This window comes from Camponotus vicinus, unplaced genomic scaffold (genome assembly GCF_025532165.1).
Source record: "Camponotus vicinus isolate PSW18456_S1 unplaced genomic scaffold, iyCamVici1.0 SCAF_3, whole genome shotgun sequence".
Classification (NCBI taxonomy): Eukaryota; Metazoa; Arthropoda; class Insecta; order Hymenoptera; family Formicidae; genus Camponotus; species Camponotus vicinus.
In genome coordinates, this window is record NW_028141967.1 from 13,593,727 (window position 1) to 13,607,575 (window position 13,849).

Here is a 13,849-nt window from a genome sequence, read left to right on the forward strand (position 1 = left end):
TTGTTGTATTTACCATTTATCCGCGCTTATAGCAAATAGAACTTGTGAAAAACTTCCTTAAGTTTGTGAAAATTTGCTTCGAGGAATTGTTAATTATATCTCAGGTAGTGCAAAGAGATGCGCAATTTTAGATGAATTTCAGGATTTTTTCAATGTGAACAGAAATAAAATTTTAAAATTATCGAATACTCGGTGGTTAGTATTGCATAAATGCATTGTTAAATTATTAGATAATTGGGATGTTTTAAAAAATTATTTTGTTTTGGCTGTGATAGAAGATAAGTTAAAATCTGCGGAAATCATTTTAAATCAATTGAATGATAATTTTATTAAAGCGTACATATTATTTTTAAATATTTGTTAAATTTTTTAAATAACTTTAATGCTTTTTTTCAATCTCGTAAGATTTTGATTCATACTTTGTTTGAAAACAGCCATCGATTAATTCGCGAAATAGCGACAAATTTTGTAATCCCTAAAGTTTTAGAAAATGTTGTTGATTTAAATATAGAAGATGAAAATAATTTTCGAAATGTTAATGATATTAATGTTGGACCGGAATGTGAAAATTTTTTACAAACATTATACCTTTAGAATACGCGCAAGAAATTAAATTGAATTGTTTACAGTTTTACATAACTGCCGTTCGTGAAATGTTAAAACCTTTGCCGTACAAAGATGCTGTTTTTCAATAATTAATGTTTTTATAGCCGAAAATTGCTCTTTACGATGAAAGTAGAGTCCAATTTAAAGATTTAACTTTTATAGCAACGCGAGGCATATTGATGTGACACAATTGGCTTATGAATGGAATTTTACTATCGGTTTTTAACAATGAAGAAAAAAAATTACAGTCTTTTGAAATAGATATTATGCTGAAAAAAATATTAGAATTTAAAAACTTTAATGACGAAAAAATGTTACCAAATTTAAAGTCATTAATCGAGGCAGTCCTTTCTTTTCTACATTCAAATGCAGAAGCCGAACGAATTTTTTCTATAGTTAATGACTTTCTATAGTTAAAAATAAAAACAGAAATCGGTTATCAAATGAGATTGTTTTCGCGATATGTACAATAAGATCATGTTTTCAGGCTAGAGGCATTAATTGTACTAATTTCGACGTAGATTCCGAGCATTTAAAATTACATAATTCGCAAAATTTATATACAAAACCAAGCAATTCATGTGATGGTTCTTAATATCCCTTTATTTTTATATTATGTTTTTTATATTATTTTTTTTCATATAATTAATTTTATATATCTAACCAAAATGACTCTCTTTACATGCTATTATGTTTTCAGATTTTATTTTATTTTTTATTATTAGAATTAAAAATGTGATAAATATTTATTTTGACTGTGATTTTAACTTTGCATGCTGTTATAAATTATTAATGCTGTTATGTTTTCAAATTTTATTTTACTTTTTATTATTAGATTCAGATTATTAGACTTAGATATTAGATTAAGATTTTATTTTACTCTTTATTATTAAAATATGTTTATTTTAACTGTGATTTTTAACTGTTTCAATATCTGATAACCTGTACAATTTTTAATCCATTTATTAAAAAGGCATATAAATGATCGATGTCTCGAATATCTCGAAGTTTATTGTTGTCGTTTTTCCACGATGCTGATTGGTTTCTTCGCTGCGCTTACTTCATGAGTGGTTATCATCTCAGATTTGACAGTTTGTGTGTATCGAGAGGTTAATATTGAAAGTTGTGTATATTAAAAGGTATTTTGAAAAAAAAAGAAAAAAGAAAGAAAGCTCCATTTAAAATTAAAGAAAAGGAAGATAAGCAAAAGAGAGGGAGAAAAAAAATAGATTGAAGGAAAAGAGAGAAGAAGATAATATTAGGTAATAATGTTAAGTATTTTTTATTTAAAGAATACATAAATTATATTACTAATTATATTAATAATTATATTTTAATAGATAGAAACGAATAGAAAGGACGAGAGAACAAGAAAAATAAAGTGGGAATCAAAAAGAGAAAAAGAGAGAGAGAAAGCAGAATAAAAGAAAAAAACTTTATTTAAAATTAATGAAGAGGAAAAGAACAAGCGAAAGAGAGGGATAAATAAAAAGACAATATGTACACACAATATTTAAATATATTTTTAGAGTTTAAATTTTATTTAATAAAATAAAAAACATGAACATTTACATTTAAACATTTTCTTATTAATTCTTATTATTTCTTATTAATTAATCCTTCTTATATCTTATGATCCTATTATCCTATTATCCTATTACCCTTATATCCTATAATCTTCTTTATATATGAAGAAAAAACGATTAAATTGAATGTCTCTTGCTTCGATCCTGCAAAAAAGAAATAATATAAATTTATTATATACATGTGTGTGTATACGTCTGTTTGCGTGCGCGTGTGTACAAGTTAATTCGAAACTAATCGACACGTTTGATAAAGATTGACAAAGTAAGCATTTTAACAATGATATAAAGTTATATTATCGAATTTTTTGAAATAAAAAATCTCTAAATCATCTCTACACAATAGTATAGGCTTATTAATATATTCTTATTACTTAATAAAGAGTTATACAATATTTTAATCTTCTTGAGACATAAAAAATAAAAAGAAAACAATAAACTAAGTTGTATTTCTCAAAGTGAACTTTGTTTTTAGAGCATAATTAAAATCAGATTTAATAATTCTACATAAATATAATCATTAATCAATCATTTTTTGTTACTTAAAAAAGTGATTATTTAAGACTCTTGACTCTTCGCAGCACAGCCATTGAATTATGTCATTAGTTATTGAATTATGACGTCAAAAGTGAGAAATCATATAAGCTTTCGTCTTGCAAAATATATGGAATCAATTTTTTTAATGCGATTATTCATGTTTGATAATATTATTGGATTAATAAAAATTACCAAAACTTATTTTCTTTATTTGTAATATTAATAAACTATGAATCTTGCTCAATCATTATAACATTCATTTTTGCTGAAAATGAAGATGATTATACATGTATTTATTAATGCAGAATAAACAATGCATTTATTAATCCAGAATTAACAATTAAACATGGGTAATCGCATTCAAAATAACTTATTCATTTCGCAAAAAAAAATTTATATGATTTTTCGCTTACGACGTCATAATTCATTATAATGTTAAAGAGAAACCAGAAATCTTAAAAAATTTTATATTAATTATTTATTTTTTTTAAATTGTCAATTTAAAAGAAATAAATAAATTGCATTCAATAAACCTTATGTTATGTGTATAAGAAATACGACAAATTGTTTTAATAAATATTATAGGATTCACATAGCATCCGATATCCGACGTACGACTTCCGATACTCAATAAGAAAATTTGATTTCTAGAGACTCTGCCAGAGACTCTAGAAAACAAATTTTCTTATTGGATATTGGATATCTTACGTCGGATATCAGACGTAATGTGAATCCTGTATAAGTTTGATAAATTTAATAATAAGATTTATAAAATAAGAATCCCCAATAGCCAAGTCTGCTAAAGCAGATCTTGTCAGGTAATCTGTTACAAATTTTTGTCGACAGAAAGATTACAGAATTGATGCAGGTTCTGATATATCATGTGATGTCGGCAGAATGTCAACAGAAATATAACAAAATCTGTTCACATAACTGGACAACAGATTATCAACAGAAACCCAGCAGAACTTGTTGATATAATTAACGGCACATTGATGGCAGAAACTAAACAGGATCTGTGCAGCGCAATTTTGCAGCAGATTGGTAACAAAAATCGAGCAGGATCTGCGCAATGAAATTTGATATCAAATTGTCAGCAGAACCCGAGTAGAGCCTGCTGATGTAACTGACGGCAGATTGATGGCAGAAATGGAACAGGATCTGTGCGGCGAAATTTGATGTCAGATTGCCTGTAGAAACCGAGCAGGATTTGCGCACACAATATCTGATAGCAGATTGACGGCAGAAGCAGAACAGGGTTTGCATGATTCGATAGTTCCTTCGTTTACCGCTATGTGACATACTTTCTCGCAATCAAATCTCTGTCAAAAATATATATAAAGTCGCGATTATTAATAAAAGATCAAAAATATAGTAACTATTTCTATCACTTTAATTTCTGACATCTGATACAAGCAGATGAGATTCAGAATATTAAACTGATTGGAATCAATAGGATAAATGGTAAATTATTCATTTACTGCCTATTTGAAGCATAAAGCAAGAATTTAATTCTAAATAAATTATATCTCGTTTTATAAATTAAATTACTTTTACTTTATTATTAATTTAATTAAATTGAACTAGTCCTTCGTTATGTGAGAATAATTACAATATAACATATATTATTATACATTATGTCATATCAGAAAAAATTGTAATTAACCGATAACTCACCGATAATACTCTTATTTAGCACCTGTAATAATCAATTTTATTGCATTTATACAACATTAATATAAGTAAGCCCAAATCTTGTTCGGTTTCTGCTGTCAATTTGCCATCAGATTGCGTGCGCAGATCCTGCTCGATTTCTGCTGACAATCTGTTGTCAGATTATGTTTACAGATTCTGCTCGGTTTTTGCCGCCAATCGAGCGTCAAGTCATGTTAACAGATCCTGCTGGATTTCTGCTACCAATCTGCTGTGAGCAGGCTCTGTCAGCAGAATATAAGCTGAATGAGGACGCAGTTGATGTCAGTCTGCTGATATACTTTGATTAAATCTGTTACCAGTCTGCCGACATACTGCTAACATTTTGCTTACGGGGATGTAAATATAATTTTTTAATATTTGCACAATAATTGTACCTGTATGTCATTAGTTGAATCTTCTACTTTTCTCTTTTTAAGTGTACATGTACCATTCAGAAGTTCTAATATTGGCATATGTCCAGCAATTTTCTAATGATAATATACAACTTCCAGATTATTGTATTGCACCCATTAATGCTGATGTTGTAGAAGAAATATATATGGTGATTTAATACGAAATAAAGAATTTAATAAAATGTCTAAGTGTGCAATACTTTCAGCAAGAAATGCTGACGTCGACGAAATTAATAAACGAGTTGTTGAATTATTAGATATATCTGAAGAACGAATTTATACAAGTACAGATAGTACTGAAAATTATGGTGATAATGGTAATATTGATGAAGTTTTACTCCCAGAATATTTAAATACTTTATCTCCATCATCTCTTCCTCCTTATGAATTACGTTTGAGACTGAATTGTATCATTATGTTGATTAGAAATCTCAGTATCAATGAAGGTCTTTGCAATGGCACTAGATTAATGATTATAGAACTTGCTGATCATTTATTGAAATGTAAAATCTTAACGGGTGATAAAGTAGGAGATATCGGTTTTTTGAATCGTATAACACTATATTGCGAAAATATATATCCTTTCATTTTTAAAAGAAGACAGTTTCCAATAAAATTAGCTTTTGCTATGACAATTAATAAGTCACAGGGACAGACATTTGACAGAGTAGGAATAGATCTTCGCAAAGATATTTTCAATCATGGGCAACTTTATGTTGCCTTTTCACGCGTTCGTACTTGGCACGCATTAAAAATTTACCTTGGCGATCAACGAGATAATAAAAAAGTTAAAAACTATGTATATAAAGAAATATATACTTGATTTTCCTCTTTTTAAATTTTTATATAAGGATAATTTTTAGCAATTATATGTGGGTATGAATTTGTATTGCGATATAACATGTGTATAAAGCTGATGTACTTGATCTTGATATAGATGTATCAAACTTTTTTGTGTTTTATAGTGATTGCAATTATATTGATTTATTTTGTGACGTATGTGATTTTATGTAATATAATATTAGGTAATAATATTTAACTATTATATAACATATATTAAACGCTTTATTTAAAATTAAGGAAGAATAAGCAAAAAATCAAGAGAGCGCATAAAAAGAGAGTGAAGAGCCAGAGAAAAGAAAGAAAAGAAAGAAAAAAAAGAAATAGAGAGAAAAGAAAGAAAGAAAAATAAATTAAATATAAAAAATAAAAAAGTAAATTATATATATAAAAGTTATATTAAATAACTTTATTATATATCATATAATAATATTGTTTAAAATTATTAAATAAGTTATTAATTAATTTATAATTTTGTATTATTTTTTTATATAATGCTTAAATTACATATTAAATTACTTGTTAATAATTCATTAATTATATTTTGTATAATTAATTAATTAATAATAAAAAAATTATTATAATAAAATTCATAAATTCATAAATAATAATGATAATGATGGTAACACGATGATAATTAAAAAAAAATTTAAATTTAAAAAAAAATTTAAATTTAAAATTTATATATATTATAATAATTTTAAATTTAAATTTAAATTTAAAAAATTCAAAAAATGACTAATTTAAAAAAAAAATTTTTTTTATTGTATATGGATAATTTGTATAACACAGATTAATTATCACTATGCAAATTTTATTTTAAACTGTCGCAAGTATTTAAAAAAAAGTATTTAAATTTGATTTGCATATTTTAAATTTGTAAACTATTAAAAAATTACTATTAAATATTTTACGCATTAATATTACATATTTGTTTTTTTTAATTTGTAAAAATAACATTTAAAAAATTAGTTTAGAAAAAATGAAATAATGAGAGAGAGAGAGAGAGAGAAAGAGAGAGAGAGGGAGGGAGGGAGAAAGAGAGGAAGAGAGATAGAAAGGAAGGAAAAGGGAGAGATAAGAGAGAGAAAGATTGTGAGAAAGAGAGAGAGAGAATAAAATAATAAGAAAGAGGAAAATTAAGAGCGAAAGAGTGAGAGCTAAATTATTAAGAAAGTGGGGAAAGGAAGAAAGATGAGAAAGAGAGAGATATATAGTTGTTCAATTTTATTAATATTATTTAATATTATTAAAGTTATTTAATATTATTAAATTGAATTATAACATTAAGTATATATTGCAATATATATTACATTTCTTGAATATTTAAATATTTGAATATTTTATTTTTTCCATGTAATAGCTCAATAGCGCGCGCGAAGCGCGCGCCTGTGTTGTTCTAGTTTTTATTAATTTTAGATTTTTATTTTACATTTATATTATTATTGTCAATATATTGTTTATTAATTAAGAAATAATGTTTTTGTTTGTTGTATGAATACTGATAAGGTTATTGAGTACAGTATTCCTTACCCTTGCTACTAATGATGGTATTCTTTGAGATCTCTGCCAAATAAAATATATATTTTTGTTTTATTTTGTAAATAGAGTGTTTTATTTATAGAATATATATAAGCTTTTCTCCTTTCCCCTTTTATCCTTTATAATAATTAATATAAAATAATTCAATTATATATATAACGTGTCTTTATACACATATATTTTTTATCTATAATAACTTTTTCATACTTTTTTATATAGTTGGGTAACGGTGTCCTTTTTTACCATATAAGATATTTTATTGACATCATATTGCCGCGCATGCATAGAAGAAATCCCTAATCGGAACACTGTGCTAAGCGTTTGCTACTTGAAAAGCATGATCTGCTTACAGGAAATAATAGTCTCATTTGAATCCGAATACAATCTCGTCAACAATTCAGGAAGTACAAAGTACCTAGTTTACATCTTAATTGATAAGAACCGAGAGGTCCTAAATGCCATAATAGGATGCTGTTGTCAGTGCAAGAATGATCTTCGCACAGTGGGTTGTTGTGCTCATGACAGTATTATGGTATTTCGGATATGGCAAACATTTCTTATCTACATACATATACCATTGCCAACAAGCTTCCTGGATGACGTGACTGCAGTTGTAGAAAGTAGTGATTCGAGTGATGGGAACGAAAATTGACTTTTTCAACTTCGCGCTTCATTCAATATTCTTATGCTTCCCACTCCTCTTCCGCATTAGTTGCAAACTTAATTTCTAGTTACATTAATCTTTCATCATAAGTTTTCAAATAAAGTATATTCATTGATAGAAAAAGGGCCCAAAATGGTCACCCACATTTCAATTGCTTTAAAAACCTTTTTAACATATAAAACTACCCCTAAAATGAAGAGCAACATTTTGCTTCTCTCAATTTATTTCAAGATTTATTTCATTTCGAGAATTTATGTCGAAAATTATTCGAAATATATCGAAAAGTGTTTTATACAAAAGTTTTATCATTGAAACACCTCTATTTAACTATAAATAAAATTTAAAAAAATAATTTGGTAAATATTTACCTTTACATAGCCCGCTCCAAATGATATGATCTTGACATATATTGTCAAGGTCATGATCCTGAGTAATCTTCAAAATATTTTAGCTGTCACTCGTTATTTATTAAAAAGATACTAACAAAAGAATTTCTACAAATTATATGCAATTTTTAGACATTATGTTTTACATCAAAATAAATCTTTACAGATTCATTCACTTAGGTATGGTGAAATGTGTAGGTTGATTTACAACTAAAATTTGGTTTGGGTTACATCATGTAACTCAAATTGCATCGTGATTTTGTATTGTATAAGATGGAAACTTTTTATTAGGATGGAAGTGTAGAGGAAGGGGCGGAGTCCGTATCTATGCGTTTTACTTATCACATATAAACGAATGAATCTGGTAGAGATTCATTTTGTAAAACGTACATGATGTCTGAAAATTATATAAAACATTTTCGTGAAACTTTTTTGTTAATAACTTTTAATAAACAACGAGCAACGGTGAAACCTTTTGAAGGTTACTCACGACCATGACCTTAACAACTTATGTCAAGAGCAAGTCATTCGAGGCAGGCTGTAGGCAAAGGTAAATATTGTATTTATACCAAACATTTTTCGAATAATTTTCGAGATATATCGAGAAAAGCAAGAAATCGCTTTACATATGAGGAGTGATTTCATTCCTTAGAATCGTTTTAAGACAGCAATTGAAAATTTCTAAATTCATCTATTTATCCTTCCTATATGTATATAAAGTTTTATTAAATAAAAATTTCTAAATTCATCTATTTACCCTCCCTATATGTATATAAAGTCTCATTAAAATCAGAACTTAATACTTCGCGAAGTTTCTCTTGTGAGAAAATAATAAAATCATGTCTATGTATCACTTATAAATCAACATCAACACATAAGTGATTTGAAGTTTATTCAACTCATAAAGAATACAATTTTATACTGTAGGAACATAATTTTATGCAATTTTAAAATCGCATAGAATGGCGAAAATCTTAAAATCAAGGAATAGAAACTTGTCGCGACTCCCAAAGAGATATGTATTAAGATATAAATCTTTAATTAAATCTCAAATTATTGTGATAATTCTAATTTTACAAATATCTAAAAATATAATAATATCTTATATCAAAGAATAAATTATAATACAATAATTCCGTAAATGAAATGTTATAAATTGTTTACCAAAAATAAATTCATCTGTTCATTAATTATCGTCATTAATATTAGTACATTTATTAAAAAATTCAATTTTTTCGATATCATTATTTATAAAAAAAAATGCTTTTGCTTTATTTAAAACAAAATAATTAAATATTATGTTTAAAAATTATGTTTAAAAAACTATATATTAGTTTTAATATATATTAAATATTTATAGTAGTAGTAGTAGAGTAGTAAAAAAACAGGTGGGGCTAGATCAGTCCCTACCCATTATACAAAGAAATATATCAGATAGTTTTCGGAAACATTATTTTGTAACATGAAATGTTTCGGAGATGCATGCAGAAACGTTTTAGAAACATTGCATAAACAGTTAATGTCCGCATTGAGACACCTTGATATAAAATGTTTACGACACTATCCTAAAAAATGTTACAAAAACATTTTTCAAGATAGTGTCGTAAACATACTTGAGAAATGATATTTAAATGTTGCTATGTTATATTTCTGTAATAATTTATATATAGCGGTATCATGCCCGGGAAAAAAAAATCCATATAAAATTGGCCATATATGAATTTTGTCAATATCTAATTATGTTTTGCCAAATATAGTCATATATGATATCATATATGAATAAATATTATCAGATCTGAAAATTAAGTACCACTAAGAGTACACTGAAAAAATTGTATTCTTAACTTAAGAATATGCCACTTATTTTTAGAATATATACCACTAAAATAGGCGCGGATCCAAGAGGATCCTCTTAAGTTAAGAGGAAAATCTTCTAAAGAGATATTCTTAATATACAGAAAAAAATATTTCTTTGGATTTAATAAATTTTGTTGAAGTCAAATAAATTTAATTATTGGTCTAAAAGTTTTTTTCCGCCTAATTTCAAATAATCTGTTTAATATTCTGAATCCCAACAAGGAATCCAGATTATTAAATAAATTATTTTAAATTCAGTTTCAAATTAAACTGATAAACAGTGATGTCAGAAAGAGGATGCGGCTCACGTGCACACAGAGAACCTGTGTGTGAGCCGCGTTCTCTCTTTCGCACCACTGCTAAGGGAAGAAAATATACTTTAGATCTTACGTTAATACAAGTCCTTTATATACATTTCATGATAAATATTGAATACGAGAAAAATTAAGAGTGGTGTCGCCGCGTAGCGGCAAATGAAGAAACATGTCGCGCACACGAAAATCGAGTTGCGGCGTAGAAGTCGCAAATTAAGAATATATTCTTATTCATTAAGAATATATTCTTATTTATTAAGAATATTTATTAAGAGGACTTTTAATTAATTAAATATATAATGCAAGATATAATTTTTAGGGAAAATTATATTTGTCTATATAAAAAAAGGTAAAATCATATATAATATTAAACGATTATATATAATATCATATATGATTTATATCAGAGCATACATGAAACTAACCTTTGCTTTGGTTTTATACATGCTTAGATATGATATCAATATCTGACTATGTCTGATTGTACAAAATGACGTGAGTTATCTAATATCATTTTTTATGATCAGAAATGGTCAGAGATGGACATCATATCTAAGCATATACAAAAATGTATGCTCTGATAAAATCATATGTGATATTATATATAATTATATAAGACTGTATATAATTTTACTTTTTTTTATATAAATAGACATGGACTTTTTTTTCCCGGGATAAGCAATAATAAAATGTTTCAATTGTAACACTTATGATTTACATCATTTGTAAATATACATGAAACATAATTTTGGAATATTTCCGAAACGTATCAATTGAAATATCTTATTTGAAATATTTCTTAAATAAGCAAAAATAAAATGTTTCAATTGTAACACTTATGAATTACATCATTTGTAAATATACATGAAACATAATTTTGGAATATTTCCGAAACGTATCAATTGAAATATCTTATTTGAAATATTTCTTAAATAAGCAAAAATAAAATGTTTCAATTGTAACACTTATGAATTACATCATTTGTAAATATACATGAAACATAATTTTGGAATATTTCCGAAACGTATCAATTGAAATATCTTATTTGAAATATTTCTTAAATAAGCAAAAATAAAATGTTTCAATTGTAACACTTATGAATTACATCATTTGTAAATATACATGAAACATAATTTTGGAATATTTCCGAAACGTATCAATTGAAATATCTTATTTGAAATATTTCTGAAATAAGCAAAAATAAAATGTTTCAATTGTAACACTTATGAATTACATCATTTGTAAATATACATGAAATATAATTTTGGAATATTTCAGATACATATCAACTGCGATATTTAATTTGAAATATTTCTAAATTATTATAATGAAATAAAGGTCCGTTAGATAAAATCAATAAAAAATTAGTTAAAAGGCTACAAGGACCAACGCAATGGTGGAAATATGCAAAAAATAATAAAACGGTTATTACAATAAAATAACCATATGAAAATGTTTATTTAATTTGAACATGACAAACGCAGCGTTTCAATCCAATTCGGATCCTTTTCAATGTCGACTAACAAAGAGAATAATAAACATTAAGATAAAATTAAAATTAACGGTCATAGGAGAAATGTAAATAAGTTTCGGAACAACGCAAAGTCAAAAAATCGGAAGCAAATATATGTACAATAACGGAAAATTTAAACCGTCAATCACAAAAAAGGAAAGAACGCATCGCATTAACGTATCGCCACAGAAAACCCGAAAGCTCGTACCGCATACCACCAGTATACCGTTAAAAACGAGATGATCCTCTCCAAAAAAACCGGAAGGAAAACCCACACACAGGTCCATGACCATTTCCAAAAGAAAAAACAGTCAAAGATGCATAAATCGATGACCAGTTGGAAACTTGATGGTCCAAATATGTGCGAGTAAAAGCTTAAAAATCTGACACTCTAAAAAAGAAAAACAAGACAGAGCAATAATTTAACAAACAATCCGGAAACTACTTAAGAGAAACATTCATATAAAGCAAGAGTAAAGTTAATATAATAAAATCACATACCGGTCTCTAAATTTGAAAGTGATCTCAAATCAAAAAATCGAACACAAAGGGAGAGCAAGTTAAGCACAACTTAACGTTCCAATCAACAGAGCCGAACTGAGGCACATGGGGATCACATATAGCACAGAACGCGAAACATCAAAAAGAGGGGGGGGAAGGGGGAGAGAGAGAGAAGGGAAAGGAAGGAGAGGAACAAAACGTCACAGAAGGAAAGAAGACAGAACGAAGGAAAAATTTCAAATAATTACTGCGAACATTTTTTTATAATGGGCAAATACATCTTATCCAAGAATTCGGTATCGCTCTGAATGTTAAGGCCATGGTTCTGACCAGAGATATGTAACATCTCAGCAATTAGCCTCTTTTTATATCTAGGTTCCTCCTCCAAAATGGAAACATTCTCCCAATCAAACTCATGTCCGTTCAATCTATGAAGAGACACAACTGAGAGAGAACCAGAAGATTTATTGATATCAGAACGATGTTCTTTAATTCTGGTCAGTAACCTCCTTTTAGTTTGCCCCACATATGAAGCATCACAGTCTAAACAACTAATTTTATAAATGACATTCGCGTGGTGGAATTTAGATACCGGATCCTTGTACAGTCTAATAAGGGATTTTAATTTGTTATTGACTGTATATGCCAATCTTCTGTTCGCATAACTCTTGATGTTGGAAACAAAACCTCTTGGAAAACTTGAGGAAAAAGGAATGGTGAAGAAAGGAATAAGAGAGGAGGAGGATTGAGTGAGAGCAGTTTCGTTATTGTTCACGTCAGAGATTAAAAACTTTAATCTTTGAGAAATAGTGTGAAAAATAAATTTAATAGGATAACCATTGCCTAATAAAGTCGAAATAATAAAAGAAAAATTCTCATTATGAAACCGTGGATGTGACAGTTTAAAAATTCTATCAGTCAATCCAATGATAACTCCTTTTTTATGTGACAGAGGATGGTGTGAGAAAAATGATAGAAATCTTCCTGAAAAAGTCGGTTTCCTATACCAATTAAATTCAATATAGTTATTGTTGATTATGATAGTTGTGTCCAGGAAATTTATACTGTTGTTGTTTGAATATTCAATGGTAAACCGTAGTCTATTGTGAAGCGAATTAAAAACCTGGAAAATATGTTGGATGTATTGTTTAGGAGCAGCAAGAACAATATCATCAACGTAGCGAACATAAAAGGGAAGGGAAACAGGAAAAGACGAAATTGCTCTGTCTTCCAAATCAGACATAATAATATTCGCTAAGATCGGGGAGAGAGGAGATCCCATGGGAGTGCCAAAAATCTGTTTATATATGACATTGTCAAATTGGAAGTAGGTGGAGTCCATAATAAGATTTAAAGCAATCAAAAATTCTTTATAAGGAATGTTGATGTTGTTTTTAA

General features: G+C 27.4%; 1 protein-coding gene and 1 long non-coding RNA gene across 12 annotated transcripts in view; both read left to right on the plus strand.

Annotated features, from left to right (window-relative positions):
- The window catches only part of Rh50 (Rhesus blood group-associated glycoprotein Rh50), a 415,396-nt gene that overhangs the window by 284,138 nt on the left and 117,409 nt on the right, over positions 1-13,849 (plus strand). The window lies entirely within an intron of this gene.
- LOC145967846 (uncharacterized) lies at positions 12,409-13,337 on the plus strand. Its single transcript, XR_014437576.1, has 2 exons — positions 12,409-12,948; positions 13,040-13,337. It is a non-coding gene; the product is annotated as an uncharacterized LOC145967846 (long non-coding RNA).